Source organism: Petromyzon marinus, chromosome 5 (genome assembly GCF_048934315.1).
Source record: "Petromyzon marinus isolate PM22_M1 ecotype Great Lakes invasive population chromosome 5, UKy_Petmar_22M1.pri1.0, whole genome shotgun sequence".
Lineage (NCBI taxonomy): Eukaryota > Metazoa > Chordata > Hyperoartia > Petromyzontiformes > Petromyzontidae > Petromyzon > Petromyzon marinus.
Genome location: NC_133671.1, coordinates 16,842,323 through 16,856,711, shown reverse-complemented (window position 1 = coordinate 16,856,711; position 14,389 = coordinate 16,842,323).

Genomic DNA, 14,389 nt, shown 5'->3' with positions numbered 1-14,389 from the left:
CATCGTCACAAATGTCTGACCCCCCCCCCCTTTCCCCTAGGTGCGTGACGTCATTTATGGACGGCCCCTACGGTTGCATTGTTGTTGACGAGTGCGTTGATATTTTTTGTTGGTTTGTTTATTCTTCGTTGCCCCCCTCTAGTGACGAGAGAGCTGACGTTGCACAGTGGTGACATGGGTAGGAACTGGGATTGCAGAGAGCGGTGGTTCTCAAAGTGTGGTCCCAAGTCCCACAAGTCGACCGCGACCGTCCTCCAGGTTTTGTGATGCAAATGCAGGTTGATCCGGACAATAATAACAATCGTGACTTAAAGCTTTCGTGACTGCAGGGAATTCATATTCTTTGGGTCTTTCGGTAAAGTCACGTCGGTAGGTTCAAAGAAAGTAACAAAAAAACGACGACGTTTCGATCGCAACACAGGAAAACCTATCTACGTGACTTCACCGAAAGGCCCAAAGAATAACAAGAATAATAATAACAATGTTTCGGACATTAATTCATATTTTAATCATGATATTTTTTTTATTGAAAAATGAAGTTGGGTAAACTTCCCTGATTCATATAAGGATAGGTTTTACCCTTTCTGACAATAAAACAGTTGTGTTAAGATGTTGAAAACACCAAACTGAAACCTTTTGCAAGGAATCCTGTCTGCATTAACCACAGATACTTGTGGTGAACATGCAAACAAAAGCATGCTCTGATTGCATATGCATTCTCTTTAAAATCTGATTGGCCCACACCAGAGACAGCTTTCTTTAGAGTTTAGAGCCTCGTCTCAAACAGTATCAGACCAGAGGTCGCCAAAAGGCGAACAGCACAAAGACATTTGAACAGTTTGGTGTTTTGACATCTTAACACATCTGTTTTATTGCCAGAACTGGGTAAATCCTGTTCTTATATTTGATACTGGCAAGGGAGGTCCCATGATACCCCGATTAAACTAGCCTCATCCTAAGATCTGAATTCCACCCCTACAAAAAAAACATGATAGCTGCGGGGCTGGGTGGTGCGTGGAAATGTTTGCATTGGCTGGGTGGTCCGTGGACCCAAGAAGTTTGAGAAACGCCGCAATAGAGGCAGCGTGGTCAGGAGTTGGTCAAGAACTGGGTACAATGAGGCATTTCCCCTTTCAGATACATGGAATTGCTTAAACGGGCTCGTTACTTTCAGCTCAGAGAGCCACGTGGGGCGATAAGTGGATATTCGAATCTAAAGAGTAAACCTAAGTTGTAATGCAAAATGGATTGGCTTGTATTACGGATATTTGAAATCATTAAAGGTAAATCAGTGGCTATTTATAATAACTAATGATATTTGATGGTGTGCAAACCACCGATGTGAAAGTCAGAGCATGGGGCGTGGAAGTAAAGTAAGTAAAACTCAGTTTTATATAGCACAATTCGCACAAGGCCTCACGGCGCTTAACAACAGATTCGCAGTAAAAAAAAGAACCCTTAACGTTAAAACCAAGAGGGGGAAAAACCCCCAGCGCAGACGGATACGCACGAGAAAATAAATGTGTTTTGAGACGAGCCCTGAAAACCCCGACTGATGGAGCGTCCCCAACGGATCTGGGAGGAAATGCGTTCCACAAACGAGGCGCCTGACTGCGTCAACGCTCCATCCAGTGCTGGATTATCATAGAAGCAAAAGTAGCTACTACATATGTATTAGTAGCTACAGCTACATATGTAGCTGCATATGTAGCTGTAGCTACTACACATGTAGTAGTAGTAGCTACGGTCCCCGCACTTTCAAGGGCCCCGCGCTAAATGCTTTCAAGCTATCAATTCCGGTTCAGTGATTCTGCACTTGCTTTATTACTATAGTACTATACCGCCTTCAACTTTTATGAACGCCTGGGTGCTTAAGGTTAGCAATTTGTCGTATTATCTGGTTGTATAGCAAATGAAAAAAAATACAATTACTTTACTATGCAAGTTAAAAATGTGTTTTCATATTTATGTTTTTTTTTAATTTAGGGCTCCTTTATAACATATGCTACAGGTCCCGCACTAGCTTAATCTTGGCACTGGTTTCATCACCCATTGGATGCACATTTATTTGTCCTTGTTGCACTCAGGTGCCCGACTTCGAGAGCGAGGGGTAGCCGTGCTGTCTCTTAGATCCGAGTCGTGACCTGGCGTGGTCGGTCACATTGCAGGCCTTTTTTTTGGCGCATAAATTTAAAGGTCGTGGGCCACAGTTCAAGGGCCTTCTGCTGGAGCTCTCCCTCCGTCATCTTTCTCTCTCTCTGTGTGTGTGTGCACACAAGGCCGCAGAATCGAGGAAGCAACGCGGAGTCGAAGAAGCACAATGCAAGAGCGCGGCACTGCCGGACGTTCACATTTCAAGTTCGGCAGTACCCTTGATGTTGGCCGCTCCTGCGGTATCAGTAAGGTCACGGCCATAAGTGCGAGACAGTGAGACTGATCAGAGGGGCAATTCAAGACAGGTTGCATAGGCAATGGCAACACATGGCACCGTTGTTATTATTATGATTACGCTTGTGCACAGGGGAGGCACTGAAGAGTCTCAAGACGTTTACAGGAGGGCATCCCTGTCAAACCCATACCGTTTACCCCGTATTCTTGTACAGGGAAATAGAGTTTTCAGGTCCGTACGGCGTACAGCCGTTTCAATACGGGCAAACACAATTGCCTATTTATTTGTGTTTCTCACTTGTGATGGGACTTTGTAGGATAAACGTTGATATTTATAAGGGGCACGGTGTGACCAATAAGGGTCTGCATTGGTCTGTAATAAGATAGGGCATGGATAAGGGGGTTGACAGGTATGTAGGAGTTGGGTGTACTAGTGGTGATTGTCTATTTGTTTGTGTTTTCCCTTATGATGGGTGTTTGTAGGATGAACGTTGATATTTATAAGGGCACGGTGTGACCAATAAGGGTCTGAATCGGTCTGTAATAAGGTAGGGCACTGACAAGGGGTTGAGAGCTATGGGAGGCTCCTGCCAAGTGTGTTTTTTTTACGCAACAGAAAACTATATTGATGATTTGTGCAATCCCAATTGAGTAATGTGCGGGTACATTTTTCAGCATTGGTATGTTTGGCCAATATCAGTGACATTGTGTTTTATTTAGCTCTGGAAGGAGACCCGTACAGAACAGGGGGAGAACACATACAACTCACGCAGAAAGGTGCCCGAGTTGACAATCAAACCCACGAACGTCAGGCTGAGGCACAAGTGTTACCACTGGGACATCCCACCACCAACAAGTTACCAGTGTTTATCAAAACACGCATTTTATAGCGTCTTTGCTAAAGCCCGTTTCTTTGATGGATACAGTAAAACTCCTCTTAACGGCGGTAATTGGTTCCACAAAAGCGGTCGTTAAGGGATTTGGTCGTACAGCGAGTATAGGAAATACATGTTAATGGACTAATTATTTACGATACCATCGAAAGTTATCCTTTTTTCACCAAAATTAATGTACTTAATAATATTTAAACAATGGATATTAATACATAAAGATGCTAACACCGTTATAAATACATGTTAATATAAACATGGTTAATCAATGCATTAATATTTACTGTACCGACAACATCCCGTCGTTTACAGGGCCGGTAAGTGAACACATTGGGCTCTATGGAGGCACTACAACTTTACAATACACTACTATACACTACATTATACACTACTTTACACTACACTACTATACACTACATTATACACTACACCACTATACACTACACTACTATACACTACACTATACACTACACTACTATACACTACATTATACACTACACTAATATACACTACACTACTATACACTACACTAATATACACTAAACTACTATACACTACACTATACACTACACTACTATACACTACATTATACACTACACTACTATACACTACACAATACACTACACTATTATACACTACATTATACACTACACTACTATACACTACATTACTATACACTACTATACACTACACTACTATACACTACACTACTATACACTACACTACTATACACTACTATACACTACTATACACTACACTATACACTACACTACTATACACTACACTACTATACACTACACTACTATACACTACACTACTATACACTAATTCTAGATTTGAAGCTTTCGTGACTGCAAGGATCCATACTCTTTGGTTCTATTCGGTAAAGTCACGTAGGTAAAAAAATAAACAGAAATCACTACTATACACTACTATACACTACACTATACACTACTATACACTACACTATACACTACACTATACACTACTATACACTACACTATACACTGCTATACACTACATTATACACTACACTACTATACACTACACTATACACCACACTATATACTACACTATACACTACACTACTATACACTACACTTAAATACACTACACTATACACTATTATACACTACACTACTATACACTATACTGCTATACACTACACTACTATACACTACACTACTATACACTACACTACTATACACTACACTACTATACACTACACTACTATACACTATACTACTATACACTATACTACAATACACTACTATACACTACACTATACACTTCATTACTATACATTATACTACTATACACTACAGTACTATACACTACACTACTATACACTACACTACTATACACTATACTACTATACACTACATTAATATACACTATACTACTATACACTACACTACTATACACTACACTACTATACACTATACTATTATACACTACACTATACACTATTATACACTACACTACTGGAGGCCCGTCCTTAAGCAATTTGTCATGAACAGGGGTGGTCGTTCAGAGGGGTTCTATTCTACACTACTATACAGTGCTATACACTACACTGCTATACACTATACTATTATACACTAAACTACTATACACTACACTATACACTACACTACTATACACTACACTACTGTACACTACACATTGGGCTCTATGGAGGCCCGTCGTTAAGCGATTAGTCTTTAATACTGGTGGTCGCTAAGAGGAGTTCTATTCTACACTACTATACACTACACTACTATAGAGTACTATACACTACACTATACACTACTATGCACTACACTGCTATACACTACTATACACTAAACTACTATACACTACACTACTATACACTTCACTACTGTACACTACGCATTGGGCTCTATGGAGGCCCTTCGTTAAGCGATTCGTCGTTGATAGGGGTGGTCGCTAAGAGGGGTTCTACTCTACACTACTATACACTACACTATACACTACACTACTATACACTACACTACTGTACACTACACATTGGGCTCTATGGAGGTCCGTCGTTAAGCGATTAGTCCTTAACAAAGGTGGTCGTTAAGAGAGATTATATTGTCCAAATCACGACGAGAACGCCTTTCTCAATCCCCTCTTATGTCCACACAAATGTTCTTCTCGCAAGAATTGTTTCTGCGGACTATCAAAACAAGCCTAGCCTACGATAGCAATGAAATACGTCACTGACCACAGCCAAGCTGCTAAACTCATGTCGGCAAATCGTGCTGCGCCGCATTCAAAAGTGGTCACCAAGGATTAGCTCTCAAAATGCAATGTCTGTAAAAGGCTGCGTGCATTGTGCTTGCAGCAACACGCGTCCTTTTTCAGTTTCAACAAACGCACGGGGCGTGACGCCTATATGCTGATAAAACCCTGCTAGGGCATCTCGTGGAATGACCTGCTCAACTCGGTGCCACAGAGCTGGAGGAGGCGATGTGAGTAACCTCGCCTCTTCCTTAAAGTTAAGGAAGAGGCTAGGTTACTCGGGACAAGTGCGGCTAAAGTAACCAGAGATTTACATTTATAACAACGGATTTGATCAACGGCCATCGTTATTCAGTGATAGTAATAGATTTAAATTCAACTCCCAATTAACTGGGTTAATAGGGTAGGGATAACTTAGATATTTAAAAAAAAAACGGATAATGCAAACATATTAGGCGCTACGGTGGCGAGACGTTAACTACCTCGCTTTGTATACAGGAGGTCATGGGTTCGATCCTGACTCTAACGCCAGTATATTTGGAGTTTGCATGTTCCTCCCCGTGATCGTGCAGATCTTTCTCCGCAACCTCCGGTTTTTCCCTCCACACGTAGAATCGACACGCGTTTAGAGTTATTTGGCTGCTGTACAATTTCCACGTGATAAGCCACTTTCGTTGAGCTATCATTTGCAGCCATATAGGTCAGTGGGCCTTACCTGGTTAAAAAAAAATAATAACTGCTCTAAAACATACTCTTTGGTTCTTTCGGTAAAGTCACTTAGGTAGAAAAAATAATAGATCACGACGTTTCGATCGCAACACAAGCAACCGTCATCAGGTGTGAAACGAACACAGCAGGATGACTGCAAACGCCGTGGATCCATTATTTTTTCTACCTACGGTGACTTTACCGAAATAACCCAAAGAGTGTGGATTTCTGTGGTCACGCAAAGCTTCAAATCAAGATTGCTCTAAAACAATGCCTACCTACGTAGAATTTGGGGTGCAGACGTCGAATGTGTGATCGGTTGTTATTGTTTTTTAAAGTAATTGGATTACTTGTGTATGTTTTTGAAGTTGCATGAACAATTGAGTCATGGATTCCCTCCACAAGTTAGGAGCAGATGAAGGTAGAACCAAGCGTAGGGACAGAGATCGTTTATACATTTGTTCACAACACGCGGATGGTCTGTAACGCGGACAATCCACCCACGGACATATGAGAGTTACTGTACTTTAATATAGCAGTCGTGAATACCTGGAACGTAGTTGTAGGAGTAGTATTTTACAGCTAATTGTTCATATTTACACGGAGTCGGTTGTTATAACGGTAACAGTCCAGAAATAATGACTTCCCAGAAATAACACAAGCAGCAAATGTTTTCCCACAAATAAAAGGAGAACATTTTTACGAAAGCCCTTTCGTAAGCCACATTGTTGCTGACAACTGTAAAATAGTAGCAATCGGCGAGTGTCACATTGCTTTACTCCACATGGGGAACTGAAAGTACTGGATTGCTAATTTGGTCTCCCATGGATAATTATATTTAAAAATAAATATTGAACAGACGACCTTAATTTTATTCGAGATAACCCTGATCATAAAATAAAAACTGAACACATTTTAACCAACTTTGTATTAACTTAATAATATACTCAACACTAAATGTGTAAATTTTGATTTAAAGCTTTCGTGACTGCAGTAATTCATATTCTTAGTTTTTTCGGTAAAGTCACGTTGAAGAGAAACAACAAAATAACAAAATATATATAAAACAATAAAAAATTCTCACGACGTTTCGACCATAACTCAAACGGTCATCATCAGGTGTGTCGGTTTCTCTTCAACGTGACTTTACCGAAAAAACTAAGAATACTAAATGTGTAGTTTATTTACCACTAAAGAATTTTGATTGGTGATTAAAAAGTACATTAGCAGAACTATCACTCACTGGATGACGTAGCATTGATATGGCTGGAAGGAGCCCTTTCTAATCTCTTATAATTATGTAAACAATAGTTGGAACATTGAATACCGGTGTCCATTAAGCAATGGTTGTAGCAATCTTTCGTATACAATACGCGGAGTGAGAGCAAGACGAACGCACATTGTATTATTCATCATTCTCTTTATCATTCAAACACTTGTTTAAATTGTATTAAACACTGATTTTTTTTGGTGGTCCCACCTTTCCATATATGTAATGTATGTTGAACTTCTCTCGCACCGTATGTAGCCAACCACGATAATCGGAGGTGCGGGGGAAGGACAACAAATTTAACACAAATAGCGGATCTAAAGAAATGAGTTTGCAATCTGGGTGATTTAAAAGTGCATAACTCCCAGTGGGCTTCTGATGCAAGGTCTTGGGGCCGACTGCAAGCGGGTCCCGAACGCGGCTGCCGGGATTCTCACGCGAACCTCATCCCGTGAGCAGATTACCACCTCCTATAATATAATAATAAAAAAAACCCCGCTACATTTTGCAATAACATTTCGGCTACAATTTAAAGTATCACTGCTAACACACAAGGGCCTTGCACTATGTTCCATTCAACAACTGCAACACCGGCACGACCTCTCCGATCCGCTGATGTTGTTACATCTGCTCCACGCGCCGAGAACGAGACTCTGCACCTGGGGTGACCGAGCCAGCCTGTGCATGCGCTGCGCTAAATCGACGGAACGTGCTCCCACCAGTGGTCAGATAGGCGAACTCACTCGCCCTGTTTAGGTTTTCTCGAAAGACTCGTCTGTGTTTGCCTGGCCTACACTTCCCACCGTATGACCCAGTGGACTCTCTGGGCTTTGTAGTATTTATATTTCCTAACTTCGTGCGCGGCGCACTGAGATCCCTGGATGAATCGCGCCTTAAAGCTGTGTGTGAGGAGCTTAAAAGACGCTGTCCATGCTTGGCAGTGTTCACTCAAGCGCTGTCTTCCGGACAGTCCTGTTTCTTCACCTGAGAAAGGCTACTTGTGTTGTGGCCCGAAACGTCGTGAGAATTTTATTGTTATTATTTTTATTATTTTATTCCCATTCTACGTGACTTTACCGAAAGAACCCAGAAGATGAACCTCCAGATATGTACATTTTTATTTTTTTTCTGTTAAATTGTATGGGGTCATTTTTTTGCAGGGAGACAGAAAATGTTAAATATTTTGGTTTTCATATTTCCCCAGTTATAAGCATAGACTTGGTTATATTTGTGCCAAATTCCAGATTTTCCACATTTTTTTTGCTTTATTCATCCTGTATTTACATTCAACACCTAGTCGTGGTAATTGACATACGGAATATCATATTACATGTATCAACAAAATGGGACCTTTCTTGCCAGTATCAAAGTATAAAAAATAACAATAGGTCCCATTTGTGTAGCTGCTCACCCCGAGCTATAAATTCCCTGATAGTGGCATTGTCTTTGTGCTGTTCGCCTTTTGGCATCCTCTGCTCTGATACTGGTGACACAAGGCCATAAAGACGGCAGTCTGTGGTGTAGGCCAATCAGTTTCAAAGACAATGCCCACTGCGTGGTGGCGGCGGCGTGTTTAGCAACGTGAGTTGTTTTGCGTGAGTGTAAACTGTGCGTGAGTATGTGAAAATGTGAGCGAGAATGAGCTGTGTATGAGCTGCGTGTGAGTGAGTCGTGTGTGTGTGTGAGTGAGCCGTGTGTGTGAGTGTGGCCGTGACGAGAGGGACTTCTGCGTTTGTGTGTGTGTGTGATGGAGTGGTGATGTGCACTGTGTGTGTGTGTGATGGAGTGGTGATGTGCACTCTGTGTGTGATATTGTATTGGTGTGCACTCTGTATGTGTGTTATAGTGTGGTGATATGCACTCGTGTGTGTGGGTGTGATGGTGTACACTCGTGTGTGTGTGATGGTGTGGTGATGTGCGCTCGTATGTGTACCTGGCGCAGCCTGATTGAGGCCTAGTTAATCGTGCACGTGGCGCAGCCTGAGTGAGGCTTAGGTAGTACTGCACTTGACACAGCCTGAGTGCGGCCTAGCTGTTCGTGCACCTGGCGCAGCCTGAGTGAGGCCTAGTTAATCATACACGTGGTGCAGCCTGAGGCCTAGTTAATTGCGCACATGACGCAGCCTGAGTGAGGCCTAGTAAATTGTGCACGTGACACTGCTTGAGTGAGGCCTAGCTGATCGTGCACCTGGCGCAGCCTGAGTGAGGCTTAGATACTCTTTGGTTCTATTCGGTAAAGTCACGTAAAAAACAACAAAAAATAAAAAATTCACGACGTTTCGGCCACAACCCAAGTGGCCTTCATCAGGTGAAGGGACCAGACTGTCTAGAGGACAGCGCTGGAGTGAACACAGCCAAGCTCAGACCGCGACCTTTAAGTTGTGTGAGAGGAAGCAGAGCGCCTTGACAAAGGAATTAGCATAAAAATTTGCATTTAATTGGCGGACTTAGCATGATGAACGATGTACGGGGGGGGAGCATGTGCAGGCCGGCGAGGGGGGGGGGAGTTTACATATTGATGATGTGAAAAGGGAATTTAAGCAGCTGCGAAAGTTTGGGATACCACTACTTGGAAAAATACTGTACCATTGAAAATGTTTGGTTTGATTCAGAACATATTTCCAATGGTTGCTTAATTTGAAACCATCCTCTCGGTTGAAATTGTGTCTGTGTTTGTAAATCTGAATTGCCTCGTGAACAAATCTCTGATAAAAACCCGTGGGTTTGCAAAGAACCTTGGTATCAGAGAAAATTATATCGTGATCACCCACAGTGTTGTAACAGTGATCAGCTACGGCAGAAGAATTCGTTCTGCCGTGTTTCAAATCTGATTTGTGCTCGCGAATTCGGTCAGAGACATGTCGTTTCGACTCCCCGATATAGCAGTCACCACAGGTGCAGATCAATTTGTAAACTCCAGGGTACTGTAAGTCAGGAATGACATCCTTCACGGAAGGGATCAGGTCACGGATTTTGTGTACTGTATTGAACCGGACCAGGATCTTGTGTTTGTTTAGAATTTTGGAGATCTTTTTAGTAACGCCTGCTATATATGGTAGTGTGATGGTTGTGATCGGAGTATCAAGTGGTTGTTTCTGTATAGAGGGAGAAACAGCTTGGCAGATGGTACGGTCAGAGTATCCATTCCTTTTTAGGGCCAGATGTACATGTTTTATTTCACTGGTCAGATGGTGTTGGTCCGAAATGCAATGAGCACTGTGGAATAACGTTTTGATGAGATAATTCTTTTGCGTCGGGTGGTGGTGGGAATCAGGTTTCAAGTAGGAATCTGTGTGGGTAGGTTTCCTGTAGACAGAATGTCCCAATGAGCCATCAGGTCTCCTCTCAAACAGAACATCCAAGAATGGCAGCTTGCCATCTTTCTCCACTTCCATGGTGAATTTGATGGTGGGGTGTCTGGAATTAATGTGGTCTAGGAAAAGGTTCAAAGCCGGGAGGCCATGTGGCCAAATGACGAAAGTGTCATCTACATATCTCTTCCACAGGGAAGGTCTGAGGGTGGAAGTCTGGATGACGTCTGATTCAAATTTCTCCATGAAGATATTGGCTATCACTGGTGATAAGGGGGATCCCATGGGGTTACACTCATTTTGTTTGTAGAAGGAGCCATTCCAAGTAAAGTAGGTATTGTTGAGGCAGTGCCTAACCAGTGCAGGTGTATCAGGGTCTAGTCCATGTTGGACCAAATTTTCAATTATTTCAATGGTATCAGGTACTTGGACCTTGGTGAACAAAGAGACCACATCGAAGCTGACAAGGATATCGTCAGGGGACAGTACAACGTCCTTGACCATAGAAACCAATTGGGCCGAGTTAAGTACTGCTGAGGAGGTCTTGCCAGTGAAAGGCAGCAAGGTATCTGACAGAAAACGGGCTAGTCTATAGGTAGGGGAGTTGATCGTGGATACGATGGGTCGTAGTGGGGTGCCCTCTTTAATGAATCTTGGGAAGACAATATAATCTAGGGGGTCTTGCAGCAGAAGGTTTTAGGGAGGGACGTTTAGTTGGGTCGATTAGGCAGGTGGAACTTGTGATGATCTTGTTGGTTTTTATCGCTAGGCTATTAGTAGGGTCATTTTGGATTTTTGAGTAACTTCCATCTTTGAGCAGATTCTGGATTTTGTTGTTGTATGAATCTTTATCCATAATTACAGTAGCGTTGCCTTTATCGGCTGAGAGGATGACTATATCACTTCTGTTTTTTTAAATTTGCGAGTTCAGAGCGTTCATTTTTGCTGATGTTACTAATGGGTTTCTTAGCATTCTTAAGAATAGTGGCTATTTCAGCTATCGCAACGTCTGCGTGGATGTGTCCTATGCCTTTGAGGGCTACATTGACCTGAGAGATGATATCATCTACTGGTATGTGTTTTGGGGTGACAGCAAAATTCAGCCCCCTAGCCAGTACTGTTTTCAGATTGTCTGAAATCGGGGTGCTACTCTGATTAATGACGATTTTGTTGACGTCTAGTTTTGTTACATGTGGAACTGGGTTCTTCTTTGATAGGTGGTTGAATTTAGAAATCAGGTTAGCTTTACATTTGACTGACAGTGAATCAGCAGAAGAAGCAGTCATGTTGTCTACGTGATTCCAATCAGAAGGTGACATTTTTTGTGTTAACATTAAATGAGCTTGTAGGAGAGTCCTGTCTAAAGTATCGAGTTCAAATCAGAGTAGCCTTATCCTCTCTGAGATTAAAGATAGGCTGGCCTTAAACAGAATCTGTTTAGAATTCGGAAAAGATACAGCAGCAGAAGTGTGAAAGCGATGGGTATTACCTTGTGATCGCGGCATCTTTTGAGAAAGGTCAGCGTCTCGATGAGCTGTGGCTTCTTGTCCCGTTGTCTGTTAAAAGCTCTAACAGATAGGTGAAAGCCCTCCCCGTAGAGGTTATCAATTCTAGATTTAAAGCTTTCGTGACTGCAAGAATCCATACTCTTTGGTTCTATTCGGTAAAGTCATGTAAAAAACAACAAAAAATAAAAAATTCACGACGTTTCGGCCACAACACAAGTGGCCTTCATCAGGTGAAGGGACCAGACTGTCTAGAGGACAGCGCTGGAGTGAACACAGCCAAGCTCAGACCGCGACCTTTAAGCTGTGTGAGAGGAAGCAGAGCGCCTTTACAAAGGAATTAGCATAAAAAATTAGCATTGAATTGTCGGACTTAGCATGATGAACGATGTACAGGGGGGGAGCATGTGCAGACCGGCGAGGGGGGGAGGGGGGGGGAGTTTACATATTGAAGGCAACATTGTCACGGACCCTAAGCTATGTTTCTGCCAAGGCAACATTGCGACAGACCCCAAGCTGTGTTCCTGCCAAGGCAACATTGCCACGGACCCCAAGCTGTGTTCCTGCCAAGGCAACATTGCCACGGACCCCAAGCTATGTTCCTGGAAAACTTCACGGAGATCGTCAAGACGGCCAAGGGTGGTGAATGAAGAGACCCCTGTGTGGGCTTCAATGGGGCCGTCTGGTCGGGCAGCAGAGACACGAGAGGCCAAGAAACGACATTCCAGTCGTGGGCTGAGCTCAAGGGGGGCTAGCTCGAGCACCATCCTGCGGCGGGGAAAGGAGGCGGTGCAAGCGGTTCAGCCGAGCCCACAACAGCCAAAAATCTGCTGTCCCTGTCTGGGGGAGGGGGGGGGGCGCTGTTCAACCCTAGCACATGGGCGAGAAGCCGTGCATGTGTGACGAGTGCGGCAAGACGTTTTCTCGCGCTCGGCCTACAAGTATATATATTTTTTCTTTTCCGCTTGTGTGTTAATCTGTGTTTACCCCGGATATTTTTAAAATGGCAATTCTCCTGCTGTGTATCCTACTGCTGTCCCTCCCGGACATATCTAGTGCCACACTCAACTCTACAAACAGCTACCCTCGTTACTTTGCGTCCATACTTGTTGCTCGATTTGCCACTACACCTGCTAATGAAACAGCTCATAGACACTTCTACACTCCATCATTGTATCCTTTTAAACCTTATCTTTGTCCCAATACTTCACCAGCACTCCTTCCAAACTTCATTCTGCTCTTAAAATAACACCATCTGCGAGCTACTGCTATTCGTCCAAGGTTCACCGCTCTTCATCCTTTTACAGAAAATACTTGTGCAAACTATTAATTCTACTTTTCTTATTTCTGGGTGGTATTGAGCTTCATCCTGGCCAAATGAAAGAACTCGTATAATTCTGTAGATTTTTCTGGCAGGAAAGGTGTTGGTGTTCTACATGTCAACATCAGAGGGCTTGTGATTAAATTACGTCAACTAAAACTAGAAGTGGCAAATCTTGACCCGGACATTTTTTGCCTAACAGAAACATTTCTCACTCCTGCCATCAATGACTTGCAGATTGCGATTGGCAACTACAACCTTTTTCGGCTTGACCGAGGATCTAAAGGAGGTGGAATTTCCATCTATGTTCGTAATACTATTGCATGTTAACTAGCTCACTACTTGTTTAAAAAATGTTGCTTTGAAGGTCTGGCTCTCAAAATGACTCTCCCAAATCATCAACAGATATTGGTAGTGTGCAGATATCGACCACCTAGTGGGAAGGATGTTGAAGCTGCATCTGCACTGAGAGAGCTTTTTGGGGGCCTCCCTAAAGGTGAAATAGTTTTAGTGGGTGATCTAAATTGGAATTGGCTAAACCCGCCGGCCATGGCCACAAATTTTGCAGATGAATTTAATCTGTTTCAATTAATAAATGTCCCCACAAGACCCAACCTAAAAAATCCGGGACAATCATTTCTGCTTGACGTCCTATTGACAAATGCCCCTCACAATTTCACACTGACTGGTGTTCTGAGCAATAATCTTAGTGATCACTCCTTCATTTTTTTGGTGAGATCATCAGCCAGACCCAAAGCCCCCCCCTA